This window comes from Callorhinchus milii, unplaced genomic scaffold (assembly GCF_018977255.1).
Source record: "Callorhinchus milii isolate IMCB2004 unplaced genomic scaffold, IMCB_Cmil_1.0 Scaffold10, whole genome shotgun sequence".
In the NCBI taxonomy this organism is placed as follows: domain Eukaryota; kingdom Metazoa; phylum Chordata; class Chondrichthyes; order Chimaeriformes; family Callorhinchidae; genus Callorhinchus; species Callorhinchus milii.
The window spans coordinates 5887336-5907413 of record NW_024704751.1 but is presented as its reverse complement, the minus strand read 5'-3'; the positions used below and the strand labels follow the sequence as shown (position 1 = coordinate 5907413).

General features: G+C 47.0%; 1 long non-coding RNA gene across 1 annotated transcript; it reads right to left on the bottom strand.

Moving 5' to 3' along the window:
• Nucleotides 1-6670: 6670 nt before the first annotated feature.
• LOC103183350 lies at nucleotides 6671-18714 on the bottom strand. Its single transcript, XR_006085340.1, has 3 exons — nucleotides 18590-18714; nucleotides 14205-14406; nucleotides 6671-7134 (listed from the first exon to the last, which is right to left on the bottom strand). It is a non-coding gene; the product is annotated as an uncharacterized LOC103183350 (long non-coding RNA).
• Between the last annotated feature and the right edge of the window lie 1364 nt (nucleotides 18715-20078).

The following is a 20078-nucleotide window of genomic DNA, read 5'->3' as shown; positions in this document are numbered from 1 at the left end:
ACGTTAGGCAAGTTTGATTATTAGACACGTCTCTGTTTAAATAGCAGGATGTAGGAACTCGTTTCTTAGTCAATGTGGTGGATCGCTTTTCCGGGGGTAATAATCTCATCACTCAAGAGAGAGAGAGCGAGAGAGAGAGAGAAAGTGAGAGAGAGTGTGAGAGAGGGAGAGAAAGAGAATGACTTCTGCTGCGATAAACTAGTGTGGGGGTGGCAGAAACAGAATGAAGCCTTACTTCTTTCAGCATTTAACAAATTGTTAGGCTCAACAAATTGCATTTAAGAAAATTGGTCATAGCTCTTGGCCTTATTTTTTGAGTTTGCCTAACAAATAGTGGCAGAGTTTTCTTTTCAAAGAGGGGCCAATTATTCACTAGATCCAACCGGACTGTGAATTAATTTGCAGAATCCACTCAATACCCTGCTTTCTCATGTGGATATACCCGATAGCTCAGGCCTTGGTTAGCTCACTGGTGAAGAGCTAAATGGAATGCTTCTCATTCTCAAACTGGCAAAAAATTTTTTTACATAGAGCTAAAGCGGGTTAAGGATAAACAAGGTCTAAAATAAGAACCACGACTGTTTGTGGTGACGCTGCTGTGCGCAACTGGCTGCCGCGTTTCGCCCGCAAAATATACAGTCAATCCCCCTTTTACATTATATTTTGCCAAGCGCTTTGAGACGTCTTGACAACGTGATGAGGCACTAAGTCAAATGCAAGTATTATAATTATTATTAGTAGAAGTAGTTTCTCGGATTTCTCATTGAGGAATCCCATTAGAAATCTTGCGTTTTGACTCCAACGTATGGTTAACCGAGAGGGCGATTCACGACAGGGATGAGGGGAGGGAGTTACTAGGACAGGTGGTTGAGGTCAGGGTCATTGGTTTTGTTTAAGAAACAGCTGGATGCTGTGCCGGATGGATGGGGTGGGGGTGGGCCAGGTGTCGTGGATGGAAGGGGTACAATGCACCAAAGGACGTTCCTCACTTAGAACCAACCTTGCAACCTGGTGAGTCGGGCTATCATCGGATTAATAATAATAATACTCCTTGATATCCATTTGATACAGCGCCTTATCACGTCTTCGAGACATCTCAAACCGCTTCACGGAATACGCCGTAAAGTGAATCGACTGAACGTTTTGCGGGGCTAAATCGGAGATCGCATTAATTTTGACGATTTCTTCCGTTACTCGGAGCTGCCTATTTGCGGGGTTTGAGAGGACAGATCGCCTCTTTGCAGCGAATTGAGTGCAGCGAATAGATGCCTCATTTGGCTTAATTGCTGGGTGCCTTTGCGTCATTGGAACATCGCCTTGTTAAGCACGTCGCCGCTTACTTATGCTTTGGAAGGCTTGCTGCACAGTTTCTTTTTAAAAACCTGCAGACTGCATCAACGTCATCGCATCTCAACACGCAGGATTGCTACAATGATGGCTCCAAAAGTACCAGTGGCTAAAATGTTAGCGGGGACGGGGACGGGGTGGCGGGAGGGGCAGAAACAAATGAATTGTTTTGCCAGGATTAAGAGACTGCTGGCAGCTTTTTATAGATAACATTTTTTTTCTTTTATGGTATTGAAACTGTTTTATCTTTTTTTTCCCAAGGCTTTTTAATTTGTTTCAGCAGTTAGTCGTATCACTGGGGCCAGTAACGACGCCATAAATCATATTTAAAAGCTAATTTCGAGTTTTCTCAATACTGTGTGTACGTTTTCCATCGTCCGTAAATACCCACCCCACACCCCCAACCCCCCCACCCCCCGCTCTGACCTCCCCCCACCTCCCACCCCCCACCCCAGCAAAAAAGACAAACATAACGCAATATGTGTTCTTTGTGGTTGAGACATTAAACCGAGATCCCCGTCTACCTTTCAAGTCAGGCGGAGGTTGCAAAGCGATTCACAGTGTTTCGCAGGATTTACTATCAAGTGTAGTGACTGTGTAATTCATAGGCGAACGTGGCGACCAATTTGCAGCAATAGCAACGTCCCACAAACAGCCACGAAGCGAAGGACCGAGTTGAACTGAGGAATTGTTGGTCGGGACATTGTTGTGCACAAAATGGCTGCTAACGTTCGTCCATAAAACACACAGTCATTGCACTTCGCAATAACGTATATCCTGTGAGACGCTTTCGGATTGAAAGACAGTGTAACCCAAATGTAAGTGTTATTGTTATTGCAGTTTAATTCACTCTGCAGAGGTAATTTCTAAATGGTTTTCAGTGATGGGTCAGGTAGGCCCAATAACGCTGCCACTTTACATGGGAATGGATGTTACTTTTCTTAATATATTTGAGCTTCCTAAAATACCGTAGCTACCTTTCGCAGGAGGTTGGCATATTGTTCACCAGGTATCTTTGCAAGCCGTCTTTGAATAGACTTATTAACAGTCCCAGTTGCGCCGATGATGATAGGAGCAATGTTTGTTTCACATTATTATCAGGCACTCAATAATGCGTGAGGGACGCTACATCAACTCAAGTTGTTGTTATTATTAATTATTATTATTATGATGATTAGAATCTTCACCCTTGAGACCAAAGTCCAGCACATACAAGTGTCACTCTAATTCATTTGGCATTTGGCCTCTAGAAGGAAATTAGGTTTCCCAAGTGCTCATTAATTCTTAGAGTCATGACTCAAGGCCATTGCACTTATAGAACAAACCATTGATTGGAAAATAAATCAAGCTCCAAGTTGGACAACCCAAACAACTCAGTTAGCAAAAAAAAACTGGCCCTGAGGAACGTTATTACGAGTTCTACATTTGTGCGATTTGAAAGCCAGTTTTGTGATTAGAAAGAATGAGAAAATCCAATGCGTTTAATATTTTGCACCAAAGGAGAGGCTGAAAATGTTGGTTAATTGTTAATGAGATCAATTTTTTCTTAAAGAATAAATCAATATCAGGATAAGTGATTTAGAAGCACCGCAAGTCCATTTTGCAAGTCCGTATTTAAATCTATAGTCAGAGCTGAGACCCACAAGGGGCCCGGTTGCAATTTCTGTAATTATTTTGTCTCAATTTGCTCCGGCATTAATACACAGCGGCTGTCAAATCAATCAGCTAATCCCACAAAAGGAAACTTTGTAAACAAGGGAAAGTAAATCTATGGTTATTTTTTTGGTGGGATGGAAATCGTAAGAAAGTGACCCTAAAAGAGAGTAGGCTTTCCACCATAGGACTGGCTCAGCATCAAGCTCCGCCAGCATTAAGCGCTTTGAGTCACTACCCCCTGTGAAGGCCTGATATATAAATTCGAGTTGTTGTTGCTCAGTCGGAACCAATTCAGTGCCATTGTTTGACCTGTCTCCGCTTTACACAGTAAATCTGATTACTGAATCTCTACACTGTGAACACTGTTTCTATTTGGATGACAATCCCCAAAGGGCCACGAAACCTTCGATTGTCTCCGAGCATCCCAGTCTATTGCATTTCTTAGTTTAACAACTACAGTAATCACATTTGCAAAGGGCTACCCTTTGCAGTAAATCCAGGAGCTTTGCTTTTTTTATCCCGGAGATCGAGAGCTTTGGTTTCTCCACCATTTCAGCAGCTATGCTCCAGTTTCACTTTTGCTTATTAACGCAGCAGTTGCACTCTTAGACTAATGAAGGACCCGATAGACACAGGCAACTTATAGCCTCCGAACATTCGATACAGACCTGCTGCTCGGATCTGACATGCATCTGTCAATCCAGGCCATTTTCTTTTCCCCCAAAAAACTGGTCACTTTCGCTGATCCTTAACTATATTATTTGCGTTCAACTGGTGACGAGAGATGGAGGGGCGATGAGGATGGGAAAAGAGGGAGAGAATTATTTCGATCTCATTAATGGAGCTACCAAGTCCCTCTTGGGTGCAACAAGTGTCAATTTGGAGCTCGTCCACAATCATTAATTTAATACTGCGAAGGAAGAACATATTTCAGATAAGGAGACCACTGGAGGATCAATGGGAGGCAGCTTAAAAGGATTAACAGAGACCGATAGTGCGGAAGGACCTTTGGAGCATAATTAAACCGTGGTTTACTTTGTATTGCACTTTTCCAATCATCCATCGAACATTTTACCTGATGCGAAATGAACGTAAGATAAAATGGCAGTGGGTCAACGACAACTTGCACTTAAATAGCGCCCTTCATGCAGGATAGCATCTCGGAGCACTGGTCCCACTATAATAATAATATAATAATAATAATCCTTGCATTTGATATAGCACCTTATCACGTATAGACGCACGATTTTGCATTGACCCAATCTCTCTAATATTAAACCTTACATTTGGTACAATATCTTTCGCATCGGCAGGACATTCAAAGCGCTTTGCAGGATTTTACCGTAAAGAATGGTGACTGTGTATTTCGTGGGCGAAATGCGGTAAGTCAGTCGCGTGCAGCGATGACCCGGGAAAAGCTGTGAAGCGAACGACCCATTTCGATTTGGGGGACTGTTGGCCACGAGAGCAACAGGAGAGAGAGACAGCAACCCCCTTCCCTCGCTGAGCGCAATTGGCTGCCGCGTTTCGCCCACAAAACACACAGTTCCTAGCACTTTACGGCGCATTCCGTGAAGCGCTTTGAGACGTCTCGAAGCCGCGATAAGGCGCTGTATCAAACGCGAGGATTATTATTGTTATCGTTATTAAGACGAGGTGGAATTTTGGTATCGAAGTGGTGTCAGTTCCTTCCTTCCGGCTGTGAATAATAAAGCAGTGATCAGCCGGCAGTGGAGAGTGACTAGTTGTGCCGTGCCGTACCTTTGATAGAGAGAGACACACATTCCTGCGGCGGTGATTGCCAAAGGCAAACCTGGGTAATCAGGAGCCCTGAGAGTAGTAGTGAGAGAGCGCAGACCGCAATTCCTCCCGCGGCGTGAAATCAGAAAGCTGTCGTAGATGACTGTCGTGCATCTTGACCCGGTGTCATTGAGATACCCTGGGACTCGCTGCTGTTTGCTCGCCTGGTCAAATAAAAATTTAATTCACTGAACTCTGCAAAGCCCATTGCAAACATCGGCAGAGCTAGGATTAAATCCACAGGCCTGCCAGCGATACCCGCTGAGTTCAGCGGATCTAAGCGAGGAGACCGGAACTGATTGAGGTGACCTGCGATGGCGGGTTGACAGGGGAAGGCGCACGATATCACAAGGGACAACGTTTTTCCCAAAAACAAGAGAGCCAAATAAAAACCCAGCAGCACTATGCACTATTTAATCCGTCGCTCTGAGACACTGCTCTGTTTGAAGGGCTCTATATAATAATAATAATCCTTGCATTCGATACAGCGCCTTATTATGTCATTGAGACGTATCAAAGCGCTTCACAGGATATACTGCAAAGTGGATTGACTGTGTGTTTTGTGGGTGAAACGCCGATTGCAATAATATAAACGCAAGTTATTGTTAACGGACCTATTCGGTTCCTTTCTCCTCATTTTAAAGACTCTCGCTTTTCCTACCACGGTATCCAGGAATAATAATGGGAGTTTGCGAGAGTGAGCGCAGTCCTTTAAGAATACAAACAATAGCCCAGGCTTAAAGCAGTACTGAAACTGCTTGAGCAATTTGCTCAATCTTACTGCTCTAGCACTCGCTCGGAGGTCAAGCAACTAAGCCAGTGAAGTCAATGATTTCACCAGCCATCAGCCTCGCCTGGCTCGGTCAGTAGAGCTCTCGCCTCCGAGTCCAGAGATTGTGGGTTCAAATCCCCTACGTCAAGACTTTGAACTCACAGCGTCAAGGCTGAGCTGGGGGTGAGGGGGGGGGAATGTTGTATTGTCAGACGCGCTGTCCTTTTTGGTGGGGCGGGAATGGGGGCAGTGGGGGAAATAGCAAAGGTTGTCCTTCTCAATTGTTGGTCATGATGGGATAGGGATGGTGTAGGTAGCGCGAGGGCAGACAACTCTCTTTCAACCAGCTTATTAAATCCAACTGTGAGAGTAGAATTGGAATAATGCAAGTTGAATTAGCTGTAATGAGACACAGTGTGCTGCCTGGCAATGATCAAGCAGCGATTCTGTCGCTCAGCCACTGGTAAGACCACAGACTCCGACTGCAAGGCTGTATCATCATTAAATGTTATCGATACGGAAGGCCTTGGCTTAGAGTGACTTACAGACAGACCGAGTTGCGGACTAACTGACTTACACACAGACGGACATACAAGCAAACTTACTGACTTACAGACTGACAGGCTTTCAGACTGACTATCTTACAGACTGAATGATCATAATAATAATAAGCGTTGCTATTTGATATCGCACCTTATCACATCTTCGAGACGTCTCAAAGCGCTTCACAGAATATACTGTAAAGCGAGTTGACTGTGTATTTTGTGGGCGAAACGCGGCAGCCAATTGCGCACAGCGGCGTCCCCACAAACAGTCGTGCATTGAGTGACGAAATTATTATTTTTTTAAAAGTTCATTTTATATTAGCAGATTTGACAGCTTTGAATTAGCGTCACAGGGGAATTCAGAAGCAACACTGTCAAATTCAATGTTTATTAATGTACGTCTAGGAATCGAGAACCATCTAATGTCATACAAATAACAATAATAATCTTTCCACAGCGCCTTTCACGTCAGTAGGACGGACATCTCAAAGCCCTTTGCAGGATTTCACTCCCAAGTGGAGTGACCGTGCCTTTTTTTTTTCCTCGGGGAAATTAGGCCGTCTCGGATGAAGTGAACGGAAATGCGGAGGAAAAAAAGAGAGAGGGGGAGAGAGAGAGAGATCCAAAGCAGTGAACGCAATACAGAATAAGCAATTAGCTGTACAGCGCTGATACACATACTGCCTTGTGCCGGGCTGTACGTTACTGTTGGAGTTGAATCTGAAACCCAGGGTCACGTTTCATCTGCCTTTAGTTTCTTTATTACTTGCTGGTGAGTTAGAAGCCATTGCTGAAATTCGATCGCAGTGACTGTGTGTCAATCACGCGAGGGTGCCCAGGGTGTTTAAAAACATTAGCTTGTCAGTCAGTTGGCTTGTCAGTCGATGGATTGAAACTCAGGCTGGGGCAATTTCATCGCCTGCAAATCGCATGGCTTTCGCAAGCTTCGGTCTTTCCACGGCAGGAAGGAAAGGAAGGACGATCTTTCTTTTCACAAAAAATATCGCGGCAAACCTGTAATGAAAAGTCCGCAGTTTTCCCTTCGCACACACACACACACACACCATACCACACACCTGCACATAAGCATGCCACACACACATACGCACCACACACACTGCTCACACACACTGTACACATACGCACACCTGCATACAAATACGCCACATGCACACACACACACACACACACACACCGCGCACACATATATTTTAAAGGGACCATCTTACAATGCGATGGAATATTTATTCAGGACAGCACTCTTCATGTCGGGAGGATACCTCAAAGTGCTTCACACAGCTGGCTGGGAACCCGAGCTGGGGAGATGTTGAAGAGGATGGGTGGGGAGGGAGAGAGGGAGGGAGTGAGAGATGACGGAGTGGGGGTGTGGGGGGTGGGGGGAAGGAGGAGGGGGGTACAGAATGGAACTAGTGTGGGAGGGGGGGAAATACCATTGAAGGGAAGAGGGTCGGGTGGGCTGGGGGCACAGGTTAAGAGTGTCGGGTGGGAATAGTGAATGGCTGAAAGTTTACCCTGCAATGGTGGATGGATGGGAGAGGAGTAGCGGCGCACGGTCGAAGAGGAAGGTCTTGAGACGAGCTTTGAAGGAGGCAAGGGAGGGGGCAAGGCGGAGGGCTGGAGTTCCAGAGGGTGGGGGCAGAAAAGCTGAAGGCCCGACTGCCGATGGTGGAGCGAACAGGATGGGTTATGTGAAGTAGGTGAGAGCTGTGGGCAAATTGGCGGCTGCGTTTGCCCACAAATTGCAGTGAATCCTTTGTTAAAATTTATTTGTGTTCTATTTATTTCAATCGGTCACATCATTAGTGGAAGAGTTTCGCAATAAAGGACGTCAGCACAGTGAAGAGCTGAGAGACAAGAGGCATTTATTACTTGGATACAACTGGATTCAAACTCTCGTGCGCACACAAGCACACGACGCAGACACAGACAGACTGAATCACGTCTTCGAGACGTCTCAAAGCGCTTCACGGAATATACTGTAAAGCGAATTGACTGTATATTTTGTGGGCGAAACGCAGCAGTCAAAAGGACACGCGCGCGCACACACACACACACAAACACAGACAGAGGCACGCGCACACTCACGCGTTCAACCGCACAACTCACACGCGCGACACACAAACACACACACACCACGAAGCTTTCCCAGCGTATCCGTGGTGCCACTTGTTTTGTGCAGCGGTACGAAGGATTCAGCAGGTTCGCACATGATAAATGACGAGATGCCGTGCGCAGGCTGAGCTAGTTAGTTCGGAGGAGCAGATAGCCTGCAGTGTGGCGACTGCTGTCCGGGAGAGTAATGTACAGACACCCAGGCACTGGCTGCGGTGCCGAAATCGACTGAACTTGCACCTTCCTAATCTAATCTCCATTTGTATTCCAAAAATGCAGCTTTAGCAATCATTAGCGTTAATAGTAATGGAACTGGTGCCATCCATGGCAAAGCACTGTCATCACGTGTGCGCACACACGCGCGCACACACGCGCGCACACACACACGCACGCAGACGTAGACACGCGCGCACGGCAAATATATCTGCAACGCTCTCCGGAAAATGCAATTCACCTTCATCGTAGGATACGTGACCCTTGGGAACTGCTCGCTGCATTCTGATCAGCGCTGGTAGAAAATACGAGCAAACGATCGCGAAGGCATTGTGGGGGGGGGGGGTGCGTGGCTGGGGGGGGGAGCGGGGGAGGCAGGGAAAGACCACTGCATTGTCAGAGGCGCCGTCCTTTAGACGAGACATTAAACCGAGGTCCCATCTGCGCCCCTTCATTTGAGCGTTCATGATCCCACATCGCGATTCAGTCACTACGCTTTACAGTGAATCCTGTGAAGCGCTTCGAGCCGTCCTCCCGAGGTGACAGGCCCCACGTCAAACATAAGGATTAGCGTGACGATTATTATTAACAGGGAGCCTCGGGCTGGAGCTAAGGAGCGAAAAGATTTCCCGAAGGTCGATGCAATAGCTCGGGATGTCCTCCCGACGCGAAAGGCGCAATTTGTTATTTTTCCTCCACTGAGATTAATTATTAGCATTCTCTGAACAGGGGCTCAGACCTGCGAAGCTCTGGTGTGTACGTACGTGGACCTGGCAATGTGCTTCTATTCCAACTGGGCTATCGAGGGAGGGGAATGGGAAAGGAGGATGGGGGAGGTGGGGAGGAGAAATGACAAGTCTCTCCTTTTAGTGATGGCGCTCTGAAGCATGTGTTGTCTGTCAACGACAGTAATATGGCAACTGACACTGGAGCAAAACGATTTATCCCTCGGCTTTCCCAACATCGCCGCAACACACATAAATGATAATATGTTGTGTCAGCTAATGCAGGAGGGAATTAGATACCCATTTGGCAAATAATTCAATTGAGGTGGCGCGCGAGAGATAAGAGCATCTCGGGATATTTTGTTCACCTGTATTGAAAATAAAATCATTCATAATTTACACGCGCAAGTCAAAATCAGCCTAAGATAAATAATGCACATTTTAAAAAAGAAAAGTCTTTTAAAACATTAGCATCTAATTTTACATTTACGGCCGTGACACTCAAATCCACCGACTATATTTGGACTGCGGACTAAATCCTAATTGGCTGCCGCTGCACTATACTTGCCCACAGCCAGCAATGTCCCACAAAACAGGCTAAAGTGAAGTGAGAGTCCAATTTTTTATTTAGTGGATTGATGGCCAGGACACTGGGTGACACTCCCTTCTCTTTTCGACCAGTGCCATGGGATATATAATATATATATATATATAATAATCCTTGGTATTTGATATAGTGACTTATCATGTCTTCGAGACGTCTCAAAGCGCTTCACAGAACAATAATAATTCACAGAATGTACTGTAAATTGAATTGACTGCATTTTTGTGAGCGAAACTTGGCAGCCAATTGTGCACAGCACAGTGTGTGCGCGCGTGGGGGGGGGTAGGAGTATACATAATAATAATAATCTTTGCATTTGATATAGCGCTTTTCACGTCGGGAGGACGTCCCAAAGCGCTTCACAGAACACACTAAAGTGAATTGACTATATTTGTGGGCAAACGCGGCAGCCAATTGTGCACAGCACAGTGTGTGCGCGCGTGGGGGGGGGGGTAGGAGTATACATCAATCTGTTAAGAATTCAGGTCGTTTGACATAACTCTAAAATGCCTGCATGTCTTATGTTACAAATCCAAAATATCGTCAGCCCGTGCTTGGGAGAAAATCAATAGCACTATTTGTTTTGTGTCACCATTCAGAGAGAAATGGAAATGGAGTGGCATAAAGCTTTTCTTTCAAATGTAGAGGAACAGTCACTCAGCTCAGATAAAGCGCAGATCGCTCTCAATTAATTGCAGACAGTAATGTAATCTCCGCGTTCTGCTGACTAACACAAAGCACTCGAGCCGCCCGTGATGTCATTGGAGCCACTCAATTGGATTACTGTTTGCTAATTCACTGTGAAGCGCTCATTGTCCTCAATGATACCCAAAGGATCTACATCCTGTTAATGAGCAGGACGCGCAGATGAGTTGCGGACACACACGCGTGCGCGCGCACGCTCGCCCAGGTACGCGCACCACGCACGTGCGCACACACGCACGTAAAACGCGCGCGCTCACGTTCGCCCAAAGCCGCGCGTACGCGCCCAATTGCACACGCCCGCACGCGCGCCCGCGCACACATGGACGTGTGTGCATGCGCGCACACAAACACGCGCTCGCACACACGGACGCGTGCACACGCGTGCGCGCACCCACACACGCACATGGACGTGTGCGCACACAAGCACACAAACACACCCACACACGCACTGGACGTGTGCACACACTCGTGCAACTGCACACCGACTGCGACGACAACAGCAGCAGCTTACATTTATCACACCGCCCTTCGCGTAGCGTAACGTCTCAGGTCACTCTGGGGTGGGGGGGGGGGGCTGGGGGTTGGGGAGGGGGAAGGAGAAGGAGAACATAACGATGGCTGCAGTTCGAAGGGAGGGGAGGGGGTGGGATTTACCAGAAGTCAACTGAAAAAGCCAGCACCCCAGCACGAGGCTGGGGAGAGGGTTTAAAATAAAAAATTGGGAGTAGGAAAACAAATTGAAAAGGAACAAACAATGAGAACAAGCAGTGAAAAGACACGGAGCCCGGACGCAAGCTGTTGTGAGAGTCACGCAGTGTTAAAGCTCTTCCATTTGTTTGCCTGTGTATTTGGAATCAATAGCAGCCCTATCAAATCCAGACTCATTACTTTCCCAATCAACGCTGACAGATCAAATTGCCTTCATCCACTTCTGCTTACTGAAATGTTACAAATAACTCACTTACTCAGGCAGCTGCTCTCGTGAACCACATATTAATACGACTGTTAATTAATGTTGGCGTTCCCTCTTATGGTAATCGAAGAAACTTCCAAACACTTTGCTGCTGAATGAAGATGTCATCTGTATCCTCCCGACTAAACAAAGCCTCTCAGTGTTCCTGCCATTTTTTTTTAACTCAAGCGCGAAGCTCGAACCACAGAGTTACCCGCTCGCCGTCTCTCTTTCTCTGTAGCGTGTTGGGATGGGTGCGGTGAGGAGGGGTTGAGGGAGAAAGGGAGGAGAGGTAATGTGCTGCGGAGGAGATGGGGTGAGGGCTGGTGGGTGGGGTGGAGGGGGAGGAAAGAAAGGGAGGGGAACCGGAACCCCAAACCTGACCCAAAATAGCGAGACGCACCTTTTTGTTCCTGCAAACACCAATTAAAACACCAGCAATTTGTCTCGCAGGAATCTCAAAACTCCAAGAACGTTCCTTCGTGCGGGATAATATCTCGGAGCGTTTAAAACTAACGTCGGTTTCAAAGACATCAGCCGAGATGTGTGTGTGTGTTTGTGCGTGGGGTGTGGGCACTACTGTGATAATTTAAGTATAATTGGATTTCTCCAGTTCCTTTGGAGAAATTGTACCATGGTCGGGAGCTGGGAATCTCAAGTTATGCCTTCGTAGAAAACCGTAAATCATTAATGCTGATCTCTTCCGTCTTGTTTTAAATTAATAAAGATCCCATAACACTATTTGAAAAGAGGAATGAGGGACTTTCTCCCTCTCTCCCGGAGTTCTGGCCAACAATCCCCCAAATGAAATCGGTCACTCACTCCGTGGCTGTTTGTGGGACGTCGCTGGGCGCAAACTGGCTGCCGCATGTCGCCCACAAAATACAAAGTCACTGCACTTTACAGTATATCCTGTGAAGCACTTTGAGTCATCTCGACAACGTGATAAGGTGCTACATCAAATGCAAGGATTATTATCATTATTATTATTATCATCAAAAATTCTGCACCATTGTGTTCTAAAAGCTCAGAATCTGAAGGGCTTCATGTTTTCCCTGTGATACCACAAAGCTTTCGGAGTCCTGAGTGGCACTTGTCCATTAACTGACCTTTTCAGTTGAAACAAGCCATTCGGAACAAATTGCTACCTCTATATTATTTACTTCCGTGACTCTACCACAGAAGAGCATTTGGATATTCTGTCTCTCTGACCCCGGGTCTTACGATCTTATAACCAGTCTCCCTCCAATCACATCCTCCATCGTACAGCGCTAGAGTTTCCTCCAGCCTACGCTGTGCCCCAAAAGCTTTTCAATCTGAAGCTGGAGTCAAGAGAGGCAATCAGTGCAGTGTCCTTACTGAGACTTAATTAATGCGCCCACCATAATCCTCCCAAGGTGGACGGGGCTAGATCAAACGTAAGGATTTATTTCTTACATAGCATTTACCTGTCCCCTTTAAAACTGCTTTGCCACATTGGCCACTGCACATTTCTGTAGGTAGAACACTTTCTCCTACATAGGAACACAGGAACAGGAGTAGGCCATTCAGTCCTTCCAGTCTGTTCCACTATTCTATTAGATCACGGCTGATCTGTACCTCAACTCCAAATACCCACCTTTGCCCCATGTCCCTCTATACCTTTTTTCTAACAAAAATCTATCCAGCTCAGTCTTGGAAATTTGAGTGGATCCCTGTATCCACATAGCCTTTTGGGAGGGGGAGGGAAAGAGAGAGAGAGTTCCAGATTTCCACTACCTTTTGCAGTGAAAAAAGAACGCCTCCTGATTTCACTCCTAAATGGCACGGCTCTAGCTTTAATTTCTTTTGAATTCGCCCACAAAATATACAGCCAATGCACTTTACAATGTATTCTGCGAGACGTCGCAATGACGTGATAAGGCGCTATGTCAAACGCCAGGCTTACTACTATTGTTGCAGGTATTTCTTTCCTAGACACTTTTCCCGGCCACGTTATTCTGTTTTTTTTTGTGTGTTATCAAAGAGAAATGGGAAGCGGGGGTGTTATTTTTGAATGAATTCATGAACCAACTCTGCGATTCATGTACCTCGGGGGAGATGTACCACCGAATGAACTTAAGAGTAAAAAGTGTCTGTAGTCGAACGTGCTTTTGGAGCAGATCTCAAAGCCAACCAGGTTCATTATTTATCAAATCTATTATTTATTATTTATTAATGAATTTGCATGTCTCTCTTTCTCTTCTTCTGATTCTCCTTTTTTCTCTCTCTCTCTCTGTTTCTCTTTCTTTCTTTTTACAAAGGAGGACCGAACAAACCAGGCAATCCGAAGCAAAGGGCAGAGAAGCATTCAATCTAATCTTACGAAGAGCAACCTTTGCAATAAACAGCCAGGCAATAAAGAAATATCGAGCCAAAATATTGGCGTAAATCGACAGATTATTAAAGGCATTGGCAATTTGTTTCAAAAGCTCAGCAGTTTCCGTCAATAAGGTTGCGGGCGAGAGGGGAGTGCAGGAAACGTTTGTTAAATGGTACGTTAACAAAAACAATGTGTGTGTGACTATATTAATATATCAGTTGCTCAACGTAGACGCAGCTTCAAAGGGGAATGCTGCGAGACTGGATGGCTGCCAATGCTCTCATTCAGCTCCCTGTGCAAGGTCATCCACTCTTGTCTTGTGTGAACTCCGCCTCAGGCTTAAACGACCGTTCTCGCACCCCTCGCCTAGGGGATTCCGCGCTGGGAGCTGCGGAGTTTTGCGCTCGTTACCTCCGGGGCTCACGCACGTTGGCTCATCAATCCGCTGGTGCTGGGCTTCTCCCAGGCCCGCTTGAAGTCTTCAACAGAGGCCGAAGTCTCGCCGAGTGTGGAGGTCAGAACTGAACGGTCATAGACAGCATAGCCGGCCACACAGTGTACTGGAATCGTCCCAAACTGCGATCCTTTCCAAGTCAATGCCGCATTGTTACAGCTAAAAAAAATTATCGTTATTTTGTTTTTTTGGAAGGGATTATTCCCCTCCTCCCCGGAAAGCAATCTGTCAATCAACCAACAGTTGGGTTCCTACTTTACCGCTAGTTAAACAGAGGCGTGCGGAGTAAGGAAACTTTGCCTAAGGTTTTGTCCTGCCCGAGAATCGAACCCGGGTCCTCTCGCTTGCGAGGCGAGCGCTCTAACCAATACACGACAGAACTGCGCTGCAATGTAGTGCGTCCACTGTAGCAATAGGAGAGTATGGTTGTCAGCTCGCTCTCAGTGACTACAGTAGTTTATTTGCTCTCTATGCATTGGTGGCGTGAAAAAAAAATCCAATATAAGTAAGTGGAGATGTTCTTGATGTTCTTGAAAGATATTAAGGTGGCGGGTGAGGGTGGAGGGGTAAGAGGGAGAAATGTAGTGTGTGTCGCAATCCATACTCTGTCACGGATCCACACTGCCTTTCCCTCCTTCCCCCCACCACGGAGCTCAAACATCAGCCGTTCAAGAAAGCTGGATAATACACCTTCGATGTATTGCTTTTCTCTCGAGAACGGAACCTTTCAGAGAGTGAAACCCCTGGCAGGAAATGGTGAGTTTAATAAGAAAAAGAAACACGCAACAAATTGCTGCCGTCACAGCGCTTGTTCGGTTCCGTGAGTGACCGTGGCCGGAGGCTGTTTGACCTTGGACGTCGCGGTCGATTGCCTGACGCGGCGACTTTTCGGGCGTTTTAGCGCAAGCTGAGAAATGCGATGCATCAGGTGGCTTTGTTCGCACGGCCTCTGTGGGGGTGCTGGTGACTTAACAGGATAAAATAACGAGGTACCATGCTTTAAAGCTGTTGGCGTCTCCCTCTTCCGAGCAGCTAACGGAGGCTGGAATAACGAATGCACTTGAGCCATGTTTCGCCCACAACATACAGAGTCAATTCACTTTACAGTACATTCTGTGAAGCACTTAAGAGATGGCTCAGCGGCATGATAAGTCGCTTTCTCAAATGCAAAGCTTATTACTACTATTACTATATTGCTATGATGAGCACTGAACTGCATTTGCACCATTTCAAAGTACCCGTTCCCTTCCCCCACGCCGTCTCTGAAACACACAGTGTTTCAGTGAGTCACTATTAAGCACATAATCATAACAATCCTTTCAATTTGACACAGCGCCTTTCATGTCGGGAGGACGGTCTCAAAGTGCTTTTTGTGGGCTGGGCTCTGGGGTGGGTGGGGGTGTAGAGGAGGGAGCAGAATTGTGGAAAATCGGTCAATTCCGCGCCCGGTTTGGAAGCTGTTTTTCCGCATTTCTTAAAAAGGAACAGGCTTCCAGAAAAAAAAAAGGGAGACCTCAATAGGGTCTCAATTTGCAAGCAGGCACGCTGCAGTTATTACCCTTACGGAGCGAAGACTGGCTTCAAGAGGTTTACTGCTCCGAGGGGAGACCCTAGCCAGCAGCAGAGAGCTTGAGAACTGTGCGACGTTCACTTTCATTTCTGTTCAATTATACTCTGCGGTGAAGGCTTCAGGGCATTTAATTTTGCATTAAAGGCGTTGTGTCAATGCAAGCTCTTACTTATCACCCGTGACTCGAATAAAAGCAACGTTACTGTTGACCACGGTGTAGTTTCCGCTGGCCGAGCAAGGTGCCTGGGTGGGGCTCGACGCCTAGTCTGGAGAATAACGATAGCAGCTTGCACTTGTAGAGCGCTTAAGTCACGCGGGAAGGCGTGTCGGAGGTTTTCCAATCGCGGCGAGTCTTGAGCACGCCGTTGCGCTCTGGAATGCTACCCTGCGTGACGGGGGAGGGGGGGGTGGCAGGGGGGGGGCGTTGTATAAAGGCAAGCTGTTGCTGTTGTTGATGGTGGTGGTGGCTCGTTCGCCTACAAACGCAGCACTTTCCAGCGAGGCAGGTTGAGACGTCCGTCCTCCTGACCCAAAAGGCGTTACATCAAATGTAAGGAGTATTATTATTATTATTACTTCTTTTATAGCTGCGCTGCCAGTTAAGCGAACTCCCATTTCAGTTCGTTTTTACGGCTTCTGCTCCATTGACTCCAAAGGAGTCTTCGGCGTCTGTCTACTGTCAGATGAACTGCGTTTCTCTACACGCTTGCCAATCAGGGCACACGTGTAACCTCTCTCGGCTTTTCAGTGCTATTTGCAAGGTAATTTCCAAGTAATCGGACCCAGACCCGTGCGTGCGGCTGTGCAGAAGGCAAAGAAATAAATAACGGAACCTGACCAGACTCGCAATCGCATCAGACGCTCCATCGCTAGACACAACGTTGCTGCTGTTCATTGAAACACGCTGCCCTCAGTTGCCGCTGCGAGCGTAAATAATCCTCGCCCTTTTTTCTTTTCGAGACGGCGCCTTATCACGTCTTCGAGACGTCTCAAAGCGCTTCGCAGAATGCACCCGTCGAGTGAATTGACGTACGTTTTGCGGGCGAAACGCGGCTGACCATTTGCACAGCGACATCCCCACAAACAGTGGTGGAAATTGAGTGACCGCATTTTTAAAACAATTTTTTTTTGCCCGTGAGGGGAATCGTCCCGTGGGAGAAGCTACGTTTCCAAATCAATTCCTGTTTTTCCTACGGAAACCCAGGCTGATAGGCTCAATAAAATCCTAAATCGTATCAATCCGTCCCGAGCTTTGCACTGGGAGCTTGAGTTTTCCAGAAGAGGGTGAAACATGATCCCTTGGGATCTGTTGTGGACTCAATGCAAATCAGCCCCCACCACCTTTCAATCCTAGCTCCCACTCCCCACTCCCCTTCTCCTCACTCGCCACCCCAAATGTGACTCAATAACCAATTCAACCAGTTTAAAACGTTCACTGATGAAAATCCACAACAATGATGGGAACGAGGAACTACAGACGAGAACGCTGTTGTTCTACTCTCAAGGCTTCCTCAGCGCGGACCCTAAATCCATCCTAGGATTTAACAACTTGAAGAAACTTGGAAAAACAATTGAATTCCACTTGGGAACCGCTTTTCCCATATTCTTTTCAGGCACCACCGACCTACAAATGGAGAATTGCCCACAATTTGGCCCAACCTTAGCATCTAAGGCAATGAATGGCCTCAAGATGGAGCCCGTGCAGGGTCAAGAATCCCCCAAATTCATCCTAGTCTGAGCCTGTGGAACCATCTTGTCTCAAAGGTTGAGATGGCAACAATTAAGAAAAATTCTTCAATCCGCTCACAATTTGGAAGCCGGTTCTTTAAGAAATGCAGCGAGAAACAGCTTCGAAATGAAGGCTCGGTGGAATTGCAGGACAAATATTTCCTGGAGCTAACCTGAGGTGGCGGTGGATATAATACATTGGCCAAACCCACCGGCAACAATCACAGCCTGTACTGAAGATCTATTTCAAGGCAGTTCTGTCTGCGTGATTTTAATCTGCTCACCTCTCCCTGGTCATCCCGTGAGAATAACAGCATAGGGAACAATAACAACAACTTTATACAGAGGGGTCTTGAAGGAGGCAAGGGATTTTAACATACTTATATTGTGCTCCTCAAGTAGGGCAGTGTCCCAGAGCTCTTTAACTGAGAGTTTATCCGCTAAGGGCAATTCTCAACCTCACTGTTCTACCGAGTTTACAGACTTTCTCCCTGTGAATTTATTATAACAATAATGATAATAATCCTTGCATTTGATATAGCGTCTTATCACATGGTCAAAATATCCATGGGAGAGACGTGACAGCCAGTTTGCGCTCACCAATGTCCCATAAACAGCCGCGGAGCGAGTGACCAATTTTATTTGGAGGATTATTGGCCAAGACACCAGGAGAGAGGGAAACTTCCTTCTCTTTTCAAGAAGTGCCTCGGAACCTTTAATGTCCACCTGAACGGGGAGATGGGGAGATCGGTTTGATGTCTGATCCGAAGGACGGCACCTCTGACAATGCCACAACACACTCCCCCAGCACTCCATTGGAGCATCAGCTTAGACTGTATAATACCGAGTTCCCGACGTGGGATTTGAAGCCACGACCTTCTGAATCAGAGGCGAGAGTGCTACCACTGCACCAGGCTGACACAGTAATAAACCTCCCTTCCCTTCCTCCTCGCCCCTCTCTCTCTCTCTCTCTCTCTCTTTATCTATCCCTCTCTCTCTCTCTCCCGCCCCACCCATTATAAGTGCCAAAATAGCAACACTTACTGGTCAGTGAAATATTGCAGCTAATTCAGCTGAACCACATCGCCTCGGAGATTCTTTCAAACAAAAAGCTTCCTGCAATTGAGGGAGCGACCCAACAACCAAAACATGTGGTACTCACCACTCTCTCCAGCAATCATTAATAATCTTTTAAAATCAGCCTTCAACCCTGACCCAGAGTAAGACAGGGGAGGGGGAATGAGGAGAGGGAGGAGGGGATGGGGCGGATGTGGTCGTGGGGCGAGAAAGAGACCCCTGATTTGCATTTAGATTGATAACCCGAAGGGTTAACAACAGGATGGTTTCAAACACTTGCTGTGTGACAGAAATCCTTGCGCCATTACACAAAATGTTCTGTTCTGCAACTCAGTGATCCTAATTTTAATGCATGAGCTGCTTTATTGAATGAGCAACATGGGCCATTGGGTTTGTTGAGCAAAGCAACAGTACAATTTCCTGAGATCAGGCTGGTCTGAAGAGGTAGGCCATCAAGAGGACACACGTAGCACTGCAGACTGATTGAGGAGACGCACAATGTATTAATGTATTACAGCCGAGGATTCATGCACTGGCAACGACAAGAAACTTATGAAACAAAGCCCTCGCTCCCCCCTATCTCTGTGACCTCCAAACCTCCTACCATCCTGCTCGCTCCCTCTGCTCAGCGGCCTCTGACCTGCTTCGCGTCCCACGCCTCGCCAGCCCCACCATTGGCGGGCAGGCCTCCCACCACTCTGCCCCCACTCTCTGGAACTCCATCCCGCAGTCCCTCTGCCTTGCCTCCTCCCTCGCCACGTTCAAGACGTCTCACGACCCTCCTCTTCGACCGTGCTTTAGATCTCCCTGCTTCACCCCCCCCCCACTGCCCTCCCCCCTCTCCTACCCCGACCCCCAGCTCGGCTCCGAAACACTGACTGTCCAGCGCCTTGGGACGTCCTCCTGACATGAAAGGCGCTAAACACATGTAATTTTGTTGTAGTTGTTGTTGGTATTTCCCACTTGGAGACTCGCATCTTCCTGAAGCGTTGCAAAGTTTTATTTAAGATCTAAAAAATGCGTAGGTGGGAGGCATTGGATTCTCTTAAGCGCGGTGACGGGTTTCCATATGCGTCAGACACCCAGCTGACTACAACCCCCACCACTCACCCCCCCAAAAAAAATAGTTAAACTCTGATGGTGTAATGGTGTACTGTTGCTTTGGAAAGACAGATTTTAAACAAAATTAGATCCACAAAAAGCACTCTGACTGCTGGCAAAAGCTCTGGTTATGTTGCAGAGATAGTTCTGTCGCATAGAACTTTGCAAGCGAGAGACCTGGGTTCGATTCCCGGCAGGGCGAAACCTTGGGCAAGTTTCCTTACTCCACAAGCCTGATAATAAACCCTCAAGAAAAAACCCCCCCAATAATAAATTGGTCACTTCAATCCACGACTGTTTGTGGGGACGTTGCTGTGCGCAATTGGCTCTCGTGTTTCGCCCACAAATATGCAGT